This window comes from Jaculus jaculus, chromosome X (assembly GCF_020740685.1).
Source record: "Jaculus jaculus isolate mJacJac1 chromosome X, mJacJac1.mat.Y.cur, whole genome shotgun sequence".
Taxonomy (NCBI): domain Eukaryota; kingdom Metazoa; phylum Chordata; class Mammalia; order Rodentia; family Dipodidae; genus Jaculus; species Jaculus jaculus.
Window position 1 is genome coordinate 98,957,067 of NC_059125.1, and position 21,513 is coordinate 98,978,579.

Sequence of the window (21,513 nt, forward strand, 5' to 3'; positions counted from 1 at the left end):
GCACCTGTGGCTGGGAAATTTAATCTCTGAGCTCATTCTTCTCCTTTGTTACTTTATCCAGAGATGCTAGAAGCAATCAGCCTACATCATTATATTTCTTACTTTTCCACAAATATTTGAAAGTTTCATATACAGAGTCACTAAATTCCTTGTTTTTTACAAGAGGTCAGGATCGTCAAATACATCTACCTCACATAGTTCTTTAAATGGTTCATACCATGGATTATCATAGCTCTCCTTGCTACTGGGAGAGTACTAGAGCTAGAGATCTAGTTCCAGATAACAACAAGCTCGCTTGAGAAATTGATCATTCACTAGAAAGTAGCAAGGGCAAGCCAAGCAAAAAGCACTGCTTTGAAAAAATTGTTTATTATTTATTTTAATTTATTTGAGAGCGACAGACAGAGAGAGAAAGAGGGAGAAAGAGAGAAAGAATGGGCATGGCAGGGCTTCCAGCCACTGCAAATGAATTCCAGACACACGCACCCCCTTATGCATCTGGCTAACGTGGGTCCTGGGGAATTGAGCCTTGAACCAGGGTCCTTAAGCTTCATAGGCAAGCACTTAACCGCTAAGCCATCTCTCCAGCCCCAGGCACTGCTTTTTTTTCTGAAACCTTTTGGTATATAGGTTGTTGCTGGCAGGTCTGCTCACTCTGAAGGAAGGTCTTCTTCTCAGTTAATGTTTCCTGGTAAAATGCTCTCCTCCCAAGAAGAGTGATTCCTGATGTGGTCTAGTTGAAGATATTACCTATCATAGCCTTGCATAAAAGCCAACTCAAAATGGATTAAAGACCTTAATATTACATATTAGACTTTGGGATTGGACAGATTGCCTAGTGGTTAAGGCACTTGCTGATGAAGCCAAAGGACCCAAGTTTAATTCCCCAGTATGCACATATGCAGGATTTGCAATGTAGAATATTCATCTCGAGTTTGTAGTGGCTAGAGGCCCTGCTATGCCCATTCTCTTTCTCTCTTTATTTTTTTTAATTATTTATTTATTTATTTGAGAGCAACAGACACAGAGAGAAAGACAGATAGAGGGAGAGAGAGAGAATGGGCACGCCAGGGCTTCCAGCCTCTGCAAACGAACTCCAGACGCGTGTGCCCCCTTGTGCATCTGGCTAACGTGGGACCTGGGGAACCGAGCCTCGAACTGGGGTCCTTAGGCTTCACAGGCAAGCGCTTAACCGCTAAGCCATCTCTCCAGCCCTCTCTTTCTCTCTTTAGCTGATTCATTCTCTCTCTCTCTAAAATAAATGAATAAAAGATAATACTAATATAGATCTTAAACTTTGAAACTACTAGAAATTCCCTTCTCACAGTAGAAGCAGTTTTCCTCCCATGAAAAAGTCATTGCTTCACACCAAGGACAATCCCAAACCCATGACTTGCAAAAGGCTGATGATTCCTTGTCATTCTAGAGTTCTTGATGATACAATCCATGGATTTCCATATCAGACAGCAGACTCATATCAGAGGGCCTAAAGTAGGAAGGTGGTCTAACTATGGCTGGTAGTTGGGATGTGGTAGGGATGCATAAGAAGAGGCTTTCAAATGAGTATGTGAAGGAAGCAGGGCAGTGGACATTAATGGGTTCAGAAGAGACTATAGGTTTCATATTCTGGGACCCAGAGACAAAACACATGGATGTTTTTTTGTGGATCTAAGATTTTCCTCCCTCTGTTTATTCAAGGAATAATTTTTTCTACTTTACAACTCCAAGAAGCTGCATGAAACTTCTGTTGGGTTCTTTGTGGCCTCTTCAGGGGCAGCTACTGCCACCATGAATGTAGTGTCTGCTCCTGCTTGGACAGCTGTCACATTTTTTCATCTCCTTTTTTTCCTCCTGTAGCAGCAGCTACCAAAATTTTCCAACTCTTTCTTCTCACATGTACCTTGAGGTCCTGTCCCGTTCCCTCCAGTAGCAAGAGCAATGGTCACAGCTGGCCTTATTAAAATGGAGGCAGGGTTCAGCTCCTGAGGAAAAGTGGACAGTGATGAAACAGGTTCTGGGATGGAACATACTTGGGATAGAGTGGGGTGGAATTAGAATGGGGACAAAGGGATCTGACTGCATGAAGTAGCTTCTCTTTCAGCAGTTTCCATTCTTATACCTCTGCTAGCTGAACCCTGGCCAGCCAGTTTGGAAGGCTTCCTTCTTGTGTTCCATCTACTGCTACTGGGTGAGCTGCTTCAAGTCTAAAGCCAAGGCTAATGTGGCTGCCTTGTGCATTTGGAGAAGTCTGAAGCTGTTGCACCCTGCGTCCCTGTAAGTGTACCCGCCTGTGAGTAAAGCAAAGTGAATGCCCAGGGCCAGGCTGCCCCAGGAACAGAAAATTCTGGTCACTACTGGGTACTGCACTGTTCTCCAAGATGATCTTGAGCTTGTCTTCTATCTTGTCCTTTTACATGCCTGGCCATCTGCTCATTGATGACAGTTACCACCTTATCATTCTGGAATCCATGGTAAGGGTCCTCAGATTTCAAGGCAGCATCTTTTAGGTTTCACTGACCCTGGTAGAATAGATGAACCAGTTGTTCCTGTGGTTCCTTAGTCTCTCCAGAATAGGGCTTTCCCTCCCCTTCAGTCTCTTCTCATGCTTTGATATTTCCTCCTTTCCACTCCCCACCCATCACCTCTCTTCCCCCCCTTGGCCCTTCCCCCTCAATTCTTACATCATAATCTTCATAATTGTCATAACTCCCTAGTGGGGTTATCCCTCCCCTAAGAGACCTCTCAGCAGTCCTCACCTTTCTAGCCAATGGCAAGGGAAAGTACAGGCCCAACACTCCTGTCTATCAGCCACCAGACCAGCCTACCAACCACAAGAGTTCCCTCACCCATGCCTCAAGAAAGTAAGAGAGCACTACCTCACCAGCTGTCTCTCTGTGAGGGCTCCAGGGAAGGAGTTTCCTGGATAACCATCATAAGTTTTGCTCTAGGATGATTTCAATTTCTAAAGACTGTGATTGCCACAGGGTTGTCCCTCCTGCTCACTCGATGTAAGGAAACTTTCAAGGAGGTTGAAAACTATTGATTGCAGAAAAAAATACAAGAAGGATCAGAAAAGATCAAGAACCAAGAAATAAAGGACATTGTTTAAATCCTACCTCTTCCTCCCTCTTTGCTATGAATTTATTTCACAGCAAGGAATATTCCAGAACTGGACATAATAAGAACTTCTCAATGACCTATAATGCCTCTCACTATCCACTTTACTCCTAAACATTACCACCAAAACTGTTTCAAAGGATTTCTCACACAGTGTTTAAATGTATATATTCAGCAAAGGGCTAGAGAATAGATTTTTGATACTTTGTGGGCAAAAGATCTTTGTCCTAACAATTCATAGTACAAAAGTAGTCATAGATAATTCTTGAAAGAATGAGTAAGACTGTTTTCAAGTAAATATTTCTTTCCTCAAGCTGGACGTTGGCATAATTTAGCAAGTAATTTGCCAATACTTTATGTATAGTCCCCTTTTCTCTAGGTTTTTAAGACTTACAAAATCAAACTGTTCATGACAATAGTTCTAGCTTTGGTTATGTTTTTTGTTCCTATAGCCTTTTGAATCTGGTTGTTCTTTTCAAGGCAGAGTATTCTACCCAATATCCTTTGCAGTGATGGCTTAATTCTCATAAATTTCCTCAGTCTTTCATGGGACTTTTTTTTTTTTCCTTTTTTCCTTCAATTACAAGAAATTATGTTTGCTGGGTATAGTAGTTTGTGTTAGCTGTTGTGGTCTTGCAATATTTAAAGTACATCATTCCAGACCCTTCTGGCTTTTAGTGTTTCCGTTGAAGAATTGGCTGTTATTTTGGTGAGATTGTCTTTGTAAGTGATTTGATGTTTGTCTCTTGTAGCTTTTACTACCTGTTCTTTGTTCCATGTAGTTAGTATTTTGACAATGACATGATGTGTAAAATTTCTTTTTTGACCTTGTCTATTTGATTTGCTGTATGACTCTGGTAACTGAAATCTATAATTTCATCAAAACTTTTTCTATGTCAATGGCCTAAAGTAGCTCTACATCTTGTATGCCTATAATTCACACATTTGGTCTTTTCAAGCTGTCCCACATTTCTCTCTTTCTTAAAATCTTGTCATTGATTTTGTCTCCCTGATTTATTTCCTTTACCTTGTCCTCAAGTATCCATAATCTATCTTCCATATGGTTTATATTATTAGTAATGATTTTATGAGAACTTTTTGTGTAATTTCATTTTCTTTTCCATTTAGATTTTTTCTATTTGTTCTTTATTAATTATGGACATACTTAATATGGATAGATAATGAATTGGTACCATCCTTTCCCTCATCCTTGCCCCCTTCCACTGGAGACCCTCCTAGTGGGGATGCAGGTATTCCCAATATGGTTGTGAGTTGTGTGTTATAATAGCAGCAGTCAGTTTTGGGGGGAAGGCAAAGCCTCTGGGCATGATGTCCCAACCTGTGGCTCTTACAATTTCCCATCCCCCTTTCTGCAAAGTTCTCTGAGCCAGGTTGAATGTGTTTTAATTCTACTTCAGTGATGAGCTCTTAGGAGCCTCTGGATCTATGCTTTGATATATGTTGAGTATCCTTAGCATCTGTCTCCTTCCCCCTGGCACTGATTTTCAGGCTCACCTTGGAAGCAGCACTCGTGCTCATCACCCCAATTCCTTTGTGGTCTCAGCTGTGGCTTGGCTGAAATGGAAAAGGTAGTTTATCTCCTTGGGTCTTGCTACCTTCTGAAAAAAAAAAAACCAAAAACAAAACATTCTCTAACAGATAGTGTAGTCAACACAGGTTAAATGGGATAAGTGTTATTAATTTAAGAAGAATTTGATGTATGTAGCCTCTTTTTTCAGCCAAAGGCTAGTTAGTGGGAGCTTGACATCAGAGAGCATAATCTTTGTTTCTATAGGATTCTGAACTGCCGTTTGGGTCTAGATTAGTATTTCCCACCCCTTCAATGCTCTCCCCTCCTTCCCTATCCCTCCTAGTGTCTAGTCCATGAGATGCTTGCTGGGTGTGTAATGTATCTTGGGTAGATTCAGGTTAGGTGCTGTAGATAAGTGAGACTATGTGGTGATTTTTCTTTCTGTCACTGGGCAAGTTCACTGAGAATGTCTGTTCCAGGTTCACCCATTTTTCCTCAAATTTCTTTGTGTCATTTTTTCTTACTGCTGTATAGAATTCCATTGTGTAGATATACCACATCTTAGTTATCCATTCTTCTAGTGATGGACATCTATGTTGATTCCAGCTCTTAGCTATTATGAATTGAGCTGCTACAAACATGGTTGAGCAAATTTCTCTGGCCTGTGGTTTGAAGGTTTTAGGGTAGATGCCCAGTAAGGGAATAACTGGGTCTGTTGGTATTTCTATAGTCAGCTTTTTCAGGAGTCTCCATATTGCTTTCCAAAGTGGTTGTACCATCCTAAATTCACACCAACAGTGGATGAGTGTTCCTGCTTGTCCACATCCTTGCCAGCATTTATTTTCATTTGATTTTTTTATGTCTGCTATCCTTATTGGGGTAAGGTAGAATCTCATATTTGTTTTAATTTGCATTTCTCTGATGATTAGGGATGATGAACTGGTTCCCACTTCCAGATATGGGTTCCTTTCCACTGAACAAATCTCTCAGCCAACCAGAAAGCTATTGGTTATCCACCAAGGCTATGTAGTACTATTGCACTTGTGTACATACTTGTCAGGTGTTTGCTTCTGAATAGCTTAGACCCCTAGTTGCTCAGACTGCTTTTGGCCACTTTCCCTTAGTAGCTCATGTAGCACTTTCTAGCACTAGACAGGCTACCTGTAGTTTTTCTTCAGTGTTTCTCTTTATTGAGAACCATTTTGCATATCTTGGTTTGACTTTATCATGTCATTTAGTTCATCGTCTTTGTTCTCTTGTAGTTCATTCTAATGTGTGAGTCTGTGTGTATATACTCTTTAAATCCCATCATGTGTTTATTGAGGTTTTTCAGATTTTTATGCTTTCTTGGATTTCATAAAGATAAAGATTCATTCTTCTTTAAGTTTGTTTTATTAACTTGTCATAAACATACTTTTGAATTATTTGGAATTTACTCAAATTAGCTTTCATAGGAAACATCTATCATGGGGCTGGGTGGTGATCTATTGCCTTGATTTTATGTGTAACTTGATTTTGGTTGGGATTCAACCATCTGGAGAAATTCTTTTTCTCTTGTCATTAATTCTGGGACTTACACAAGGTAACAATAAATTAATAGGATGGTCACAAGCTGGGGAGGGCTCTTGTACTTACATGTGGAATGCCTACATAGTTGGGGAGAGAACCTGATTTGGGGGATAAGTAGTTGTGCAAGGCTTTGAAGCAAGGAAAAGTATGAGATGGTTTCATCTACCCCTAGAGAGTGAGAATGGGTAGTGAACTTGACAAGTAGACTGTGTAGATGGAGGGCTCAAGAAATGGCAGGTTCACTTAAAGGGGTTGGGCTCCAGCAGACTGGCAGGAGGAACATGTGTGCACAAGTGTTGGAGGTCAGGTATCTCACTCTCTACAAGGCTAGGACCAGGAGAGACAAATAGGTAGAGTAGGGGAGGATTATTTTAATTGAAAAGAAATTGGAAATTCATCCCTGGCAATGCAGCAAGGGCATTTGTAGGGACCAAGAGTGGCTAGCAGACAGAGCAGGGAAGGATGCTAGGGGTCTGGGAAGGAATTTGGATCTCACCCCCAAGAGCAGTAGGGTAGAGCCTTAGAGAGATATAGGAGTGGAGTAGCTGAGGATGCTGGGGAATTGGGAAGCAAATGGGAGCTCTGTACTTCATGTATTTGAAATCATTAGCCTACATATAAATTGGGTTGATAGGCTTTTCATATTTAGTTTTTGAGTTCTTCATATATTTCAGAAATTTATCAACTTTTAGATCTTGTAGATGGGTCAAATGCCAAGAAGAAAAAATTATTCTAAGCACTGCCCCTCCCTTTTCCAGTGTAGCTGCTGAACACTACTTTTGTCATTTTGTCTCCTTCCATGCACTTCTCTCTAATACTCCAATTGCATTTGAACTAGTAAGAGAGCACTCACTACTCAGGACTAAGCTGTCTGGAACAGATTGAGGTCTGACCTATTCTGCTATACAAAGTTTCATTTTATTCTTTGTAACTCACATTAAATTTTCTCTGCCATCACCTACTTTGTAGGATGACTGCTTTCCAACTATCCATAGTTTATTACTCAGAGATTCTATAAGAACATATATGGGTGCTGTCCACCTTATTCTCCTTAGGACTTTCTATAAATTGTTCTTTTAAAATATTTTTAGGCTGGTTGTTGTGGTGCACACCTTTAATCCCAGACTCAGGAGGCAGAGATAGGAGGATCACTGTGAATTTGAGGACACCCTGAGATTACATAGTTAAATACATGTCAGCCTAGCCACCATGAAACCCTACCTTGAAAAACCAAATAAAAGGGCTGGAGAGGTGGCTTAGTGGTTTAGGCATTTGCCTGCAAAGCCAAAGGACCTCAGTTTGATTCCCCAGGATACACATAGTGCAGATGCACAAGGTGGCACATGCAACTAGAGTATGAGTGACAGAGGCCCTGGTGCTCCCATTCTCTCTCTCTCTGTCTCTCTCTGCATTTTTCTCTCTCACTCTAATGAATAAGTAAAAATAATTAAAGTTAAATAAATAAATAGTTTCATTAGATATGGACATATTTTGTATGTACACAACACGTATTGGTACCATCCATTCCCTCCTCCCTGCCCCTTTTCTGGATAGTCCTAGGTCATTGGGCATGCACTGTTGTAGGTCATGCATTATGGGGGGGGCAATGTTTCTGTGCAAAATGTCCCAACTTGTGGCTCTAAGAATCTTTCCTCCTCCTGTTCCGCAAAATTCCCTGAGCCGTGCTGGGGACATTTTAAGTTTACTTCAGTGATGGGCACTTAGGAGCCACTGGATCTTTGGTTTGGTAGGTGTTGAGTGTCCTCAGTGTCTATCTCCTTCACCCTTTTGCTAATATCAGATTCACTAAGAAAGCAGCTTTCTTGATCATTTCTCCAGTTCTTCTGTGGTTTCACCTAGGGTCGGGGGTGGGGTGCAATGGGTCATTTACCTCCTCAGGTCCAGCTCCCATCTGAAAAACAGAAGCAGCTTCTCTAACAGAAAATGAAGTCAGCACTGGTTAAACAGGATAACCATTATTAATTTAGAGAGAATTAAAGGGGTACACACCCTCTTATAGTCTAAAGTTAGTGGGAGCTTAACAATGGAAAGCCATATCATTATCTGGATATGATTCTGACTTGTTTTCCAGTTCCCATATGGTTTGCTTTCCACTGAGCAGATTTGTTAGTTAGTCCAAGAGCAATATGTTATCCACCATGGCTGTGTGCCACTATTGTACTTGTGTGAGCATCACATCGGGATTTTTTGATTCCTAGTCTCTTAGCCTTTGAGTTGCTTGGACAGATGTTGGCCACTTTCCCCAGTAGCTCCTATAGCACCTTCCAGCACTAAATGGACTAATTCTCTGGGGACTGATTCTCTTCTGGATTCATGGTCCATGCCAACGGTATATGGTGTTTTCAGCAGTAGGGTCTTACCATTAACCTCTGGTAGGTAATCAAGTGCTCTGACAGAAGTCCATTTTGTTTGTTTTGGGAGATCTAGTAGGTCTCTTTGATCAACAGCTCATTGTGCATGTAGACCACATCCTGGTACAGGAAATTATAGGCCAAGGGAAAAGAAAAAAAAAAAAAAGAAAAAGACAGAGAAGAAAGAGAAACAGGAGAAACTGTAGGTTAGGTTTTATTTCACCCTCTCCAGAGCCCTTCAATTCAGGTGCACCCCCTAAGATCCTCCTGAGAGTTCCATCTTTTAGTCTTACTTCTAGGAGATAGGATTTTATGGTACCAGTTCAATTTGGGTGCAGTTTTGTGTCCCCCCACCTTTTTCTTTCCCCCAATCCCTACCTTACATGTTGTCCAGTCTTCAAGAAGAATTCAGTTATGTCAGCAACTCAGGCTGATACACATTAGGAACTGCAGATGAGTGAGATAATGCAATGTTTATCTTTCTGTGATTGTGTGAGGTCTGTTCCAAGTTCAACCATTTTTCTATAAATTTCAATAAATAATTTTTGAAGCATTTATTTACAAGCAGACAGAGATAGAGAGAAGAGAGACAGACAAAGAGAATGGACCTGGTAAGGCCTGCAAATGAATTCTAGATGCATGTGCCACTTTGGGAATCTGACTTTATTTACATGGGTACTGGTAAATTGAACCCAGGCTGTTAGGCTTTGAGAGCAAGTGCCTTAACTACTGGGCCCTCTCTTCAGCCCTATCAATTGATTTTTAAGTTAGTATACAAAGTGATGGGCTTCACTATATCATTTTTATGAATGTGTCATTATTTGTTATTATCCATCCCCACCCTCCTCTTACTGGTCCACTTCTTCACTTTGAATAGTCCTCTCATCAGTACTTATGTGATCTGAATTCAAACATTCACCTCACTTAAGATCACTCTCCCTTCTCAATTACACCCTTTTACTTTTATGACCTTCACACACAGGCATATCAATTTAAATCTAAATTGCATATATGAATGAAAAAATGCAGTATTTACATTTTGATTTGTTAGTGCCTTCATTAGAGTTAGATGACTGTCTGCACTAAGTTAGAACTTAAGACAAAATACAGAACAAGATATATGTAGTGTAGATTTATATATTTTCAGTGTTTATTTGTGGCTGGGACCAAGTGGTTAGATACAATCACTGGAGATGAAGATTAGAGAGATGCAAAATAAAAATCAATAGAACAAAAACACTCATAAAAACTAACAAGAAATCAAATGACATGAGTAAATCAGCTAAGGAAATGAGCAGGTACTTCCCAAACAATGAAGTCAATAAACAGAAAAAAAGATGTTTAACCTCACTACACATCAGATAAATACAAATAAAAATTACATTGAGATTCCATTTCACTCTAGTGAGAGCGACAGTCCTCAAGAAAACAAATAAAGGCAAATTCTGGTGAGGCCGTAGACAAAAGGGAACTCTTATACACTGCTGGTAGAAATGTAAACTAGTAGAGCCACTATGGAAATCAGTGTGGATATTACTCAAAAAATAAAAATAGACTTACCATATAATCCATCTACATAATTCCTGTGTATTTACCCCAAAGATGTCAAGTGAATACATCACAGAGATTCACATCAATGTTTATTACATTCTTCACAATGGCTTTATTATGGAACCAACCCCAGTGTCCAGTGCCAGAATAATGAATAAAAATAATGTAGTATATATGCACAATGGAGTTTTTCTCCTATAAATAAGAATTAAGTTATGCAATTTGCAGTTTCCAGAAAAATGGATGCAACTAGAAATAATCCTTTTACATAAATTCAGTTTCTGAATGACAAATATAGCATTTTTTCTCATTAGTGGTACTGAGTTTTTATGTAAATACATAAAATCATATGCACAGATAGCATGAAAGTAGACAGGAAATTGTCTTAGGAAACAAAGGGGACTAGCAGAGGTAAGGAAAAACAGGGGATAGTAGCAGAAAATTTGAGGTTATATGCTCAAAGCACATTATATACTTGCATGAAAATGATTTTATGTAACTAATTATAATATTTTAAAAGCTAAATTAAAATAAAAACAACAGTGAGGCCTTGGGAAAAGTGGTAAGCATTTTATGGCTAGTCAAGGAAGAAAAGTAAGCAACAGAAGTAGTCAGATAAGTAGAAATCAGGCAGAGGAAGATATTTTAAATTAGAGAGAGATTTAGAAGGTGAAAGACATGGTAACTATTTTCAAATAATACACAGGTAGGATAACGGTGAACCAGAGTTACTGGATTTATTGAAAATATATGTTTAGTGATTCTAGTGACATTAAATCAATAGAGTGATAAGACAGAAGTCACATCATAACAGACAAATAGAACTTTTGAATATTTACAAATCTTTTAAGAATACTGACAGCAAAAGGTATACAGAGGTGAGATAAGTTATCATGAAGATAAAGGGGGCATGATAGTGTAGCTACTGAGATGATTAAAAATATGATTTTTACCACAAAAGTAGGAAGACTAATCTGGTCTGTACTGTGTTCAAAGATTTCTGAGGAGTTCAGATGTACCCAGGACAATAAGGTAAAAATCTTAATGAGTACTATGATAATAATTGTGAAACAACATATTGACAGTTGTGAAATATCAGTGCAATCTAAAGAAACAACAGAGAAATGAGAAATCATTTTTATAACCAGATAAATTGTTTGAGAAAGGCCTTCTAGAGGAGTTATGTTGATTTTTAATGGAAACATTGGGGTTTTACACAGATTTATGCAACACTTTTGTTATGGGATGATGTATCTCAACAAAATTCTTAAAATTATATTCAAGGGAAGAAAGCAGGCATCACTCTTGTTATAGTGTAGATAATGGTTTTGGATATGGATATTTAACTTTATTGATTACACTTAATTATTGTCTTACCTTTACCTCCAGCCTCAATCATTGTGAGTCAGATTTTGAGACTTGACCTTTAGGTGGCAGTCTGCAGTTGCTTTCCTCAGCAATGATGACATGAGTACATCCCTGGAAAGATTCCTACTTTGCAGCTTTTTAAAATTAAATGCCTGTTAAACATGCATGCAATATATAATTCTTTTATGAGTATATATTTGACTTTGATGATCCACTTTTGAATAAATTATAGCTTGTTTTGAACTCAGAATGGTAATATACACTCTTACAAATACACACACACATGCATACACACGTTATATATATATATATATATATATATATATATATATATATATATATATATATATATATATGGAGAGAGAGAGAGAGAGAGAGAGAGAGAGAGAGAGAGATGTGCTATATCAGGGCCTTGAACATACTAGGAGAATGCTGTTAACAGTAAGCAACATCCTCAGATCCAGATGAAATTCATTTTGGTGATAATTTTTTTGTTGAAGAAATATTTTTAAGATATAATCATAGAGAGAGTACTGTACTGTGTTCAAAGATTTCTGAGGAGTTCAGATGTACCCAGGACAATAAGGTAAAATCTTCATGAATACTATGATAATATTTGTATGTATTTATATACATCATGATCTATTGGACATGTCCTTTTTCTAAGAGTCAGTCAGTAATGTGGTAATAATAGTGAAAATGTTAAAGGAGTTTATTTTTATTGGACATTTAGAATATAGTGGTACACTGTGCTAAATTCTCCAAGTATTTCATTGTTAGAAGAAGATTTGCTCTGAATTTCTCATATTTTTGTATGGCTTGAGAGCAGATTATTATTTGTCCTGGATTATATTTTCAAAGGTGTATGCGTAGAGAACAGGTTGGAAATATAAATAGCACTTTTCTCTAGAGCAAAGAATAGGTTTGTTTACAGCATTGGTTGGTAAAAAAAGAAATAAGAATTCTCTCTATAGCAAAGGCTGGCATTCTTATGACCTATTAAAAAAGATTTGTGTTTCCTAAGCTTGCGATTCTTCTACTTCACTACAGCCCTTTGTTTCTGCAATTGTAACTTGAACCACTCTGTATTATCCTATGAAATTAGGTTCAGGTGAAAAACAGAAATACTGATGCTCTTCATCACTACAAGTCACTGTTCACAGTTTCTGACCAAGGAGTTTTGTACCTTCTATCAGCATCCATGAAAATGTCAGGCTGTTATTAGCTTGGAAATTTATCAAAATCTCAATTCACAAGCCTTACCTTGGGCAGTAAAACAACAGTATAGACATAACTGTTCTTATTATTCTCATTTTTCATATGCCCCAAACTGAGATTTAGTTACCAGTCCAAACATCCATAGTTAGGACAGGATACAGATAGAGTTTGAACTCAAGTTTCTGATTCCAGGAGCCACAGTCTGAAACAGTAACTGCTCAAATGCATCTTATTTCAATTTGCTTGGTTAATATTTTTTTCTCTAAATCTATCATGAGCTATAAGAAAATTATATTTGGAGGATACTTAATGGATATTGAAAGTGCCATAGCAAATACCAAGTGTTCATATCAGTAGAAAGTACCAACTCTTATAGAACTTTCTGTTCATACCTGCAACAAATGCTTGGTTACTGACCAAATGTCTACTTCATAGAAAAATGCAAACTTTATACCTACTATGTTGGCATTTTCAGGAGAGAAATATTGTATGTAAACTGACATTGTTTGTTAAAAAAATTTAAAATTCTCTGAACTCTTCACAACTCCACAAAACCAAAAAAGTAATTATTTATGTATAGACTAAAAATAAGTGAGATTTTTCAAAAGATCTTGCATTTCCCAAAATTCTTTTATAGCATAGAAATTTTTATTCTTATATTAGGTTTAGATCACTTTACCAAGAATATCAGTAGTATAACATATGGAAAATATCATATAAAATTCACCAGTTTTGGCCTTTTAGTAATTTATTTCAATTATTGTGTTTATAATCTTTATGTAGTATTTTTATGTATTCTTCTGAAAATACCCCTTCCAATAAGGTAAAAAATATTTCTAATGTAACTTTCTTTTTTTAGTTATTTCAGAGGAATAAAAATCATCAAAGGTGAACTAGAGTGAGACTGTACCTCATTAAAAAAAAAAGAAAGAAAACAAAATCATCAAAGGGCTTGGGATGTTTTTGTTTATTCATTTCTTTCTCTTCCTTAGAATTTTCCATAAGATCCATTGATATGGGTTGGCAACATTGTTCAGTGTTTAAAGGAATTACTTCCAAAGTCTGCCAGCCTGGGTTCAGTTCCCCAGTACCCACATGAAGTCATATACACAAAGTGATGCATTTATTTGGTGTTTATTTGCAGCAGCAAGAGGGCCTGGCACACCCATACACAATCTGTCTGTGTCTTTCCATCTTTCTCAAGTAAATAAAAAATGTTAAAAACTGACAGTATTATTATTTTGGTTTTTCAAGGTAGGGTCTTGCTCTAGCCCAGGTATAGAAATCCCTATGTAGTCTCAGGCTAGCCTCAAACTCACAGAGATCCACCTGATGATGGATTTTGGGTTTCAGGAGGGATCCCTAAGATTATGAACCACAATTTTGGGTTCTCTTCTATTTTTAACAAAGAGTTTATAAAAATAAACTCAATCATAATAAATCATAAATTATTAACTTTATTTGGTGAGAAATCCCAAATTGTTGGGGTTAAGGGAAATTGGGATCTAGGAAGAAGGCTACAGCAGAGTCATAAGCATAAGTGTGAAACACGCACTCAGGTGGAAAGCACAGCATAGTTCATAAGGTTCATTTAAGAGAAATTGAGGCTTTCAAGGAAAGACTGGAGTAGAGCCACAAACACATAGAAGATAGAATTTAGGTGTATATGTAGGGAGATGTAGAAGAAACACACATGGTATCCACCTTGTGCTTCCCCATGGAAGGAAGTTAAGAGGGCAAACACAGTGGGAACTTAAGGAAGGCTCAAAGCAGAGAAATTCAATGAAATTCAGATGAGAAATGAATATAAAAGAGAATTGTAATAGCCGGGCGTGGTGGCGCATGCCTTTTATCCCAGCACTCGGGAGGCAGAGGGAGTAGGAACACTATGAGTTCGAGGCCACCCTGAGACTACATCGTGAATTCCAGGTCAGCCTGGGCTAGAGCGAGCCCCTACCTCAAAAAAAGAGAAAGAGAGAGAGAGAGAGATCGAGAGAGAGAGAGGGAGAGAGAGAGAGAGAGAGAGAGGGAAAATTGTACCAGGTTGGTCCTAGTATAGAGAAGTCACACAGGTTACACTAGAGTAAGTAAAAGCATCCACATGGTAGATCTAGAGAGTAAGGGGAATACACAAGTGGTAGATTTAGAGACCAGACCAAAGGAAAATTATGCATGTGATTAAAGTAATAAGTAATAAGTCCCAAACTATAAAGCAAAGGCAAGCAGAAATTTTCCTCCAAACCAAAACAAAAACAAACAAACAAAAACAAAAACAGCATTATGCTGTTGGGAGATGCCAGACTCATGGGTATCCTGGTGGTCAGACACAGTAGAGGCAGGCAGAGATAGAATCCAGAGAGGGGAAAAGAGGAGCTGGAATAGCCTTTATACTAGATTGAAATGTATTCTTTCCTAGGATCCAAATACTTAAAAGGAAGACTCCATTAGTTTGTAGATTTGAAGGGGCAGGATCCATGGTTAACACACCTGGGTAGTGAAGGCTGCAAGATGCTAGATTGAGGACAGCAGGGAGCTCTATAGCTGATTCTCAATCAGACACGAGTTCCATTTGTACAAAGGAGGGTTGGAATATGGGGTGGCATTTCCTGGTTCTCTCTGGACCACAATATCTAACTGAATCTGACTAAAATAATCTACCTTTCTTCTATTTTCCTTCTCCCACCTCGGCTTCCCAAATGCTCAGATTAAAGGTGTGCAACACCATGCCTAGCTAAATTATAGGTTTTATGTTTGGAGGAAGTTAAGCTCATCTCATAACTGTAGACTGATAGTAGTCAACTAACATCATAAAATTGTGAAAAAGTTAAGATTAATTTGTTGATCAATAGATTGTTCTAGAATTTGCAGGGAAAATATTTTGAAGTGAAAAACAGGAGGAACTATGGAAGGAATTATTTAGGAAAGATTTGACTAAATCCTAAAGCATTTAATTATGACTTCTGTTTTGGGTACAAAAATTCTCTAATTTATTTAGAATCTTTTCACTTGGTTAGCACTTGTGATACAAGAAATTCACATATATTTAAACTTTGAAATAAAACTAGATATTACAGTATAAACAGTTTTATGAGTGAAAGTTATAAAGGACATGCAAGATTCAAATTCTATGTCTTGCTCTGTCTCCTCCTCCCCCCATACACGCTCTGCCAAAGAAAAGTCAAGATTGGTTCATATTTTTTCTATGAAATGCCTGTGGAATCAAAAAGCAAAGAATAAAATAGCAACTTTAGCTAGCATTAGTCGTTAATCCTTTGGAATAGAAATCAATGCTGTTTATTAATAAATTTGCAGTTTATTTTGTTAGGGACATGAATAGTATTATTCTTAAGACAATTTCTATAAACATCTGCTTCTCATTCTACCAGTTCTCCTAAGTTGGCATTGGTAATCATGAATTAGTTTGGTAAGCAATAGTAACATCGTGTTCTGAAACTAGTGACCATGAGACCTTGGTTCTACTTATGCACTAAGCCATTTGCCCTCTTTGTATTTATATTTTATTCCTGTTACTTAATATTCTGCATTCCTATTTTCCTACATATTTTTAGAATTGGTATAATAGTAGACATGAAAGTACAGTCAACTTTCTGTATTCATGGATTCTACATCCATTAAATCAATAACTGTGGCTTAAAATCATATGTAGGTAAAATAATTGCCCCTTTACTAAACCTCTACAGACTTTTTGGCATGATCCCTTAGACAATATGGCTTAACAACTGTTGGAGTCAGGTTCACATTGCTCACAGAAATCACCTGACCAAGAGCAGCTTTTTGGTTTAAAAAGGGTTTATCTTGGCTTACAGACTTGAGGGGAAGCTCCATCATGGCAGGGGCAAACGATGGCATGAGCATAGGGTGGGAATCACCCCCTGGCCAAAATAAGGTAGACAATGGCAACATGGAAGTGTGTCACGCACTGGCATGGGGAAACTGGCTATAACACCCATAGGTCCACTGCCAAGAATACACAAGAATACACCACCCCCAGGAGGTTTAATGTCCAATTGCCATCAGCTGGGGAACCTAGCATCCAGAACACATAAGTTTATGGGTGACCCCTGAATTAAACCACCACAACTATTTACCTGACATTTATATTTTATTAAGTATAAGTCATTTAGTAATGATTTCAAGTATACAGTAAGATTGCATAGGTTATTTACAAATATAATAAAATTTTATATACAAAAGCTTGAACATTTAAAACTTTTTGTATCAAGCGTGTGTTTATGGAGGAGGGACCATTTCCTGAAACCATTCTCTCATGGATGCTGAGAGACAACTAACTCTACTTGGAAAGATTACAAATGCAAAGATTATAAATCATTGCTGGAATATCACTGCAAAGGCCCTTTGCTTACATTAAACCAGAATATGCTCCTTGACCCTTTTGGGATGCCAAGGAGGGAAAGAGAAAATAATACAATCCTCATTCTTGCATACTCAGTCAGTCTGCCTCTTCAACCTTCTGCAGCTCTAATTGTACCTAATGAAAGAAAAGTAACATTTTAAGCCTCAGTTGCAAGAAATATTTTAAATAGAACTGGCCTGAGGCATTTTGCAAAATAAAATCTAAATAATGCAAGATTGTAGCAGAAACTATGTCAGGGCTGGATTACAGGACTAATAAAAATCAACTTGAATCTTAGACTGTCAGGGAGCCTTGATCACACCTTTACTAGGTCAGCCATAATGACAACAGGCCTCAAACTAGGCCTTGTCTTTGAGTTCCAGGGTCCTCCGTTATCATCAACAACTTCACATTAGGGCTTGTTCATAGGTTAACAAGCAATTTGTCAGTTGCTGTTCACATGCCAGTGAACAGAGCCAGAGTGAGTACACACAGGGCCCTGGCCTAAGGTTGTTTGTGGTTAAAGAGTTAGGAAGGATAGAAACATTTCCTCCTGCAACCCATCAGCCATCCCCAAGGTAATTTCCAGATCCCTGACGTTACTATGAGTGCTGCTGGCATGGCCTACATTATTTATACTTTGAAGGGGCTGAGGAATGAACATATAAGAACACCTCCTGTGCCTCGAAACTTTGCCTGGAGGTCTGTATTTTATTATAGGAAACATTTATCTAACAAGCTCACAGAAGGTTTAGTGGAACTCGACTAAGACTTTAACCTCCAAGGTTCTGACCTTTGTCTGGAAACTAATATTTTATAGCACCTGGAAAGTTTCTTTCTGCCTTAACAATTTTTTTTGATTCATTCATTTTTGTGTCTAAGTCAAAAGACCTTTTTGGTTCTTTCAGATTTGTCTGTCCTCTAGTGCTAGTTCTATTGTCCAAATAACCTGTTCAAGACTTCTTCCTGTCAAGTAGCACTACTACCCTAATGGTCTGTCTTAACCCATTGCTGCCAGTGTGTTGTTTGTAAACATAATTATGATTGTTCATTATTATTATATACATGTAAATTATAATTTCTATCATTAATATACATGCCAATGTAAGCACACAGCCATAATTTATAAAAGTACCTAATATGTGACAAACAGGATATTAGATATTTTTATATATGATTTTATTTAGCACTTATATTGGTCAGAAGATGTCAGCCATCATAGAATTCCATTTAAATGTAAACATGCTTTTGCTTAAATTTATGTGCTGAAATGAGCTCTTTTCTACCACACCAATGGAGTCTCACAAAGAGCTTCTTATTCTCATTTTCAGAAGAGGAAACTGAGATGGAGGTTAAGTAACTTGCCTAAGGTTACATAGGTAGCTGAGTACAGTGGATTTTAGTTCAAAGTTTGATGTATTTAGAAGAAACCAGTATATTAGACTTTCTTTATTCTTCTCTGTTTTCTGATCCAGGATAATTGCATTTTAGATATAGAACTTCTTTTGGAGCATCAGATCTTCTGCCTCTTTCTGTTATTGAGAACTGTGATTTATAGTTCTCTCACAGATGTGTACCATAATAAATGAAAGACATTTAACCAGTCTCTTTCATCAGTATGGCTGATATCATGGAACAGATATGGTCAAAGTGCGTAGCATCAAGTATCCAGAACACTTTGGGTATCTAGCAGAAGTGATTTTCTTCTGTGCCAAATATCATTTAAAACATAAGCCCATTTATCTTCTCTGTATCCCTAGCACCATTCTCTGTTTTGTGAGTATAGTAAGTATATTCCATTCTTTGCCAATATGCTAATGCACAAAACTTGCCTATTTTTTTCCCTTAGTAAAGGTTCAAGTATAACTGAAAATTACCTAGGTGATATTTATTTAAGGAACTTGATATATGACTAGTCATATATATGCAGCTGAAGGAACTAAGGGATTGCACCAAAACAGAGATTATTAATGCAAACTTAGTATATGATTTTTGAATATATACCTTTTAATTACCACTCATTTAATTAATTGGCACTTATCACCTGGTACCTATTCATTTCAATTCTAGGAATAGAGTCATGTACAAGATCATCCAATTATTTTTGATCATTAGCTTATTTTACTAATTTATCAACAGAAGATCCCAAAGAATAACCAATGCAAAGTTTTACAGTTTAAATAGGCTTAGTTTATGCAAGGAACAGGGAAAATACACTGTGGCTAACCTTAATAAATGGAGAAGAGACTTTATTTTTACTCATTTACTTGAGAGAGAGAGAGACAGACAGACAGACAGACAGACAGACAGACAGACAGACAGACAGACAGAATGGTGTGCAAGGGCCTCCAGCCACTGCAAATGAACTCCAGATACATGTGTCACCTTGCACATCTGGCTTATGTGAATACTGGGGAATCAAACCCTGAGCCAGGGTCCTTAGGTTTCACAGGTGAGCACTTAACTGCTCAACCCTCTCTCCAGTCTGAGAAGAGATTTTTGTTGTTGTTTTTTTGAGGTAGGATCTCACTTTAGCCCAGCCTGCCGTGGAACTTGCTATGAAGTCTCTTGCTGGCCTTGAACTCACAGTGATCCTCCTACCTCTGCCTCTGAAGTGCTGGGATTAAAGGTGTGTGCCACCATGCCCAGCAGATAAGAGCTTCTTATAATGGGCTTGATCACATATGGATTTTTAGGATTTGAGGGGACTTAGAAACATTTAGTGTTGCAAATATGTTCATGAAGAGCTAAATTCATTGAACAAAACTTATTATTATTATTATTATTTTGGTCTGAGACTAGTTTTAAATAGTACCTTCAGTTTCATGAAATTTAAAGAATATATCCAACATCTGACAAGACTATGAATGTTTCTTTCTTTAGGTCCCCAGTGGGTATAACTTATGCAATTTGGGTTCCAGGAACCTACATTAGAAAGAGAAAAAATGGTATTGTACATTCTATAGCATGATGATGCTGTATCTGAACATCAGGATTAGAGTACTTTGGTACAATTACTCTCATATAACACATGCCTTGGTCACCTATGAGTATATGCTAATAATTTGATAGGAACCTAATTAGGAGTCATTTGATTATCTTTGTAATCCTAATATACACAGATGTCTGCACTCCTATATTTTTCATGATTTCTGGGGTATTGAAAAATTTCACTGAATGAATACCAAATATTAGGAATAGCACCAAGCCATTGAGGTTTGTAAAGATTGCTTAATGGTTAAGGCTTTTTCCTGCAAAGCCAAAGGACTCAGGTTCAAGTCCCTAGTACCCACATAAATCCACATGCACAAGATGGCACATGTGTCTAGAGATCGTTTGCAGTGGCTGCACGCCCTGGCATGCCCTCTCTCTCTGTGTCTCTCTGTCTCTCTGTCTCTCTCTCTCACAGACACACACATAAATAAATTAATTAATTAAGGGTTGACATGATAATTCCATTTATTATAGGATGGGCAGCTCTTAGAAGACTTAATTTGTTTTATAAAGATTCCTTTAGGCCCTTTGCATTTTTGGCAGTGGATATCCCTTAATGTTAATTCAGATATGTTCTGGAAATATCCTTCAGATAGACTCAGATCCTAAGGACAGAACCACCCCATCATACCTCAAAAGGGTCCCAGCTGAAACTAAGAATAATTGGTGAAACAAGCAAGTGTGCTGTTTTCTTGGTGAACCTGGTACCAGCACAAGGGTGAAGAAGATAAACACAAAGAGCACTCAACTCCTACCAAACCAGATATCCTGAGCAGAGGTTCCCAAGATCTCATCACTGAAGCAGACTTAAAATAAACCCAACATGGCTCAGGGAAATTTGCGGAAGAGGGGTCCAAAAGAATGTCAGAGCCACACGTTGGGTCACTATACACAAAGACATTTCCTCCTACCCATAACTTATGGCTAAGCCCACAATGCACAACCCATATACCCCAACAATGAGGGGCCTGGTGGAGGGGGAGGACAGGTAGGAGGCTAACAATGGTACTGACTTGATTGTATTCACTGAGTATAAAACTAATTTTTTAAAAAATACTTAAAATGATAGCAAATGTTGACAAGGGTGTTTGTGAGGGCCTGTACACTCTAAGTCAGCAAGCACAGAGATGCCCACACAGATATGTTTATTAATTTTATTTTATTTTCTTCATTTATTTGTGTGTGTATATGAGTGTGCCACATCAAACAAATGCTAGACACATATGCCACTTTGTGTCCAGCTTTACATGGGTGCTGAGGCACTGACTACCGGGCCATCAGGTTTTGCAAGCAAGGGCCTTGAACTACTAAAGCATTTCTGTAGCTCATATCCATATTGATTAGTGTACCACTCACATCTTGGCTATTGTCCATAATTGGATGAATGGATAAGGAGAATGTGTTGCATATACACAAGG

At 37.9% G+C, this 21,513-nt stretch overlaps 1 protein-coding gene across 1 annotated transcript in view; it reads left to right on the forward strand.

Moving 5' to 3' along the window:
* The window catches only part of Il1rapl2 (interleukin 1 receptor accessory protein like 2), a 1,146,491-nt gene that overhangs the window by 652,413 nt on the left and 472,565 nt on the right, over positions 1 to 21,513 (forward strand). The window lies entirely within an intron of this gene.